This window comes from Pundamilia nyererei, unplaced genomic scaffold (assembly GCF_000239375.1).
Source record: "Pundamilia nyererei isolate P.nyererei 1_Seehausen unplaced genomic scaffold, PunNye1.0 scaffold00009, whole genome shotgun sequence".
In the NCBI taxonomy this organism is placed as follows: Eukaryota; Metazoa; Chordata; class Actinopteri; order Cichliformes; family Cichlidae; genus Pundamilia; species Pundamilia nyererei.
The window spans coordinates 6,111,591-6,115,090 of NW_005187410.1; the positions used below are offsets into that span (position 1 = coordinate 6,111,591).

The following is a 3,500-nucleotide window of genomic DNA, read 5'->3' on the forward strand; positions in this document are numbered from 1 at the left end:
TATCTATCTATCTATCTATCTATCTATCTATCTATCTATCTATCTATCTATCTATCTATCTATCTATCTATCTATCTATCTATCTATCTATCTATATCTCTATATCTATCTATATCTCTATCTATCTATCTATATCTCTATCTATCTATCTATCTATCTATCTATCTATCTATCTATCTATCTATATATATATATATTTTTTTTTTACATTGCAGTGGTGAATGCTCATATTAAACATGAGTCACATTTTCAAGTAATCCCTATGAGCCCAAAGCTCTAGCTTCAAAGTGCTCTAAACTCTCCAGTTCAGCTTTTTCTTCTCTTGGCTCAAATAACAGACAGACAATATATTTAATATGGTCATCTCAGACACACAGCTCAGACTTAAAGCAAATATTGTGTTTGCAAACTGCAGCTAGTCAGAAGTAAGAGGGCATAAACAGAGGTGAAAGGAGTTGGAAATTATTAAAATAGTTCCCCGTCTAAATTTAACAGTCACATGTCTTCCACACACACTCTCACACACACATATTTTCACCGAACATATGTTGTGAAATATCTCTGCGCATATGCTAACTGCTAAATGGCATTCTGACAGTCTCAAGTAGACTGTGAGACAAAAAAAAGAGAGACAGAGATGGCAGTAATACTAATAAGCAGACAGATTCAGTATGTGTGTAGTTGTCCCATAAAACTAGCTTGATAACAATGAGCTATGGAGGAAAACATCTGGTTGCTCTGATGCCTGGTGTTGCATGGAAGTGGGTTTTTTTTTTTCCAGCCACGCAGTTTTCTGTTTGTTGCGCAATTTTGAAGACTGAACAAAACTGCCTGTGAAAACTGGATTTTGTTTCCCAAAAGGTATTGTAACCGCAGCTTCAACAATGAATCATTCACAGTCTAACACAGCCAAAGAACTGACTTGAACCCGAGCCCTTGTCCCACCCTATATACAGCTTGCATCCCTCTGCTGTGTCCTGTAGACCCAGGGAGTGAAGAGGAATCGCTGGTAATATGCAAACCAAAATCTAAGTTTTTTTCGGACATCACAAACAAATTCAGGTCCATGCACTTATTTGTTCGGGACAAACATGTATATAGGACTTGAATACAAACATCAGAATGAGAAAAAAACAGAAAAACACAAATTTCATCCATTACTCTAGGTGCAGTGTGGTCTCTGTTTCAAAAGGGGAAATATTAATCACATTTATTTCCAATTGGAGCATGAGGCAGAACAGATGGCAAGAATGAAATGAGATTTTGCAGGCTGCTCTTGCATTGCTTCACGGAGATTGTGGCAAACTGGAGAGGGGAAGACTTTTTCTCAGTATACTGGCCCGATCATAGCAATCAGACATAGATTAATTGAGTTGGAAAGCATTGATGTTAAATTAAAATTTTAGAAAAGTAACTTTTAAGCATTACTTCAAACAACCCCTCCACAGAAGATAGTTGCTCAGAATGCAAAGCAAGTCAAGAACTGCACAAAACTGCTTAAGCTTGTTTTATCAGTGACTCAGTTGGTATCTAAACCATCACATTTTGGTCATCAAGTGTGGAGGTGGACTAAGATGAGAGGCTTAATGCAATCACTGCTAATCCCTTTAATCTGGAACTTTTTTCTTTTTCTTTTGAAATAAACTTCATTACCCAGTCAGGACTATGACTCCCATAAGCCTCTTTTTTATTGACATTAGGGCCGTGTGTAACTCTTGCATTTACTTACCAGTGTATTATCCATTTTTCCATTAGCTGAAATGCTGGGCATCATCAGTTATTTACAGTTCTGCTAAAGTTACCGAAATCCAAAGAAGTCGAATCATAAGTCAGCGCAAAACAGCTTCTTGCCTCACCTTCCTGGGAATGCAAATGCAGCACATTACCTTGGCACTGACAAGTGACTGAGCACAAGATTTGACTTCAAGGCACACCCTCTAATTTTAAGTTAAATTTCACAAGGAGAGAGGAAGCATTTACATTTACGTGTGCTCACGACTGCTTTAACAAGCCAGGGAATATCTCCTTTAGATGGCTTCAGATATATGGCGAATAGCTGAAAAGCAGTTAGTGCAGCTGCATATTAAGTGGTCCAGAATTGGTGCCTAAAATGACAGAAAAAGGACTGAGGACTGAGTGATTGTGCATGACTAACACCTTAATGAGCTCCACTGAGCTCTATTTTTCCTCTGCAGAGAGCTGTGTATCAATCTCGACCTTGAAACTGCAGGGCCAGGGCTCTCTTGTTTCTGACTGTTGAGTCTCATTTTGGTTGTGACCTTCTTCTGTCCTCCCTGCAGCTGCTCCTGATGCTAAGGAGCGGACTCAGACAGGATGGGCCTCCTGTTGGGAACAGAAGCAGAGGATCAATTTACATCCAGTACTGCAAAGATAAGACGTGGAATTAAATATTTGATCTCAGTCGTTTGCTTCAGGAGGTAGCTGCGGTCTGTTTGTTTTTGCCCTTCAGTGTTTGGCCTGGTAGTGTTTAGAACAATGAATGGTTCCATTTGCAGCACAGATTTTTTTATTTTTAAGTCGTGAAGACAAATGGCAGTGAGAGTGGATTCTCTGTGAAACACATCCAGACATCCTGCTCTGTTTTCTTGGTCTCATCAGAATTAGACTGCATGGCAGCCAATACAGCTTGAGTCCGACAGCTGTGGAGCCTTCAAAGTTTAACCACAAATCTTTGTATTGAGGAAATCTGCTGTCTTTGATGAATAAAAGAAGAGCGTGCTATGTAGGTGAGAAATTACCTACCACTAAACTTGATACGTGAAAACTAAAATAGGCAGTTCAAGCAATCACAATCATTCCATCATGTTACATTGACTAATCATAATGAAGCACAGCTGTCTGGAATCTGTGCCAAATTTCATAGACAGATGATTTTTTTGTGTCCAACAAAACATCCATTTAATGTTAAATATGAGCTCGTCTCAGATCTTATGTCCATTAGCACAGAGTAAGATTAATGTTAAAACAAAATCCGTGGCCCAAGAAGATCACTCATCTTTTCCAACATGAACATAGCTCAACTCCAACACATGAAATCCCCACCACCAATCATCATGGTGGAAGAAAAGCAATAGGAATGAAAGTTAATAAAACTCTATTTAATATGTAATGAATTGTTATAGCCACTGACAGATCCATATTGATGTTCAAGGTTTTGAAACAGCAAGGAAACCAACTATACAAAAGTTTCCTGGTCTTATGCTTCCCTCTTGTGGCCAGATTAGGAAATTGTTTCACTGTGCTCTGAACTCCTGCTGCCTACCAGTAGCCATTTTAGTAAACCTGAACCTGAAATAAATGAATATATACATATATTCATATCATATAATATAATTTAATACTATATCTCAATGTTCGGTGCTGATACGTGCCACTTCCTGGTACAGCCCACAACCTTTGCTAGATAGATAGGACTCTGGAATCTGAGTGAAGCCAAATGGGTGAGGCAGGAAATGTGACCACAAAGAGACAACTCTTAG

At 38.7% G+C, this 3,500-nt stretch overlaps 1 protein-coding gene across 1 annotated transcript in view; it reads right to left on the reverse strand.

The window, feature by feature from the left end:
• Positions 1-1,750, reverse strand: part of mid1 (midline 1) — a 33,662-nt gene extending 31,912 nt beyond the window's left edge. The window contains exon 1 of the mRNA XM_005723570.1: positions 1,730-1,750. The gene's annotated coding sequence lies outside the window, so the exon portion shown is untranslated. The remainder of the gene's footprint in view (positions 1-1,729) is intronic.
• Between the last annotated feature and the right edge of the window lie 1,750 nt (positions 1,751-3,500).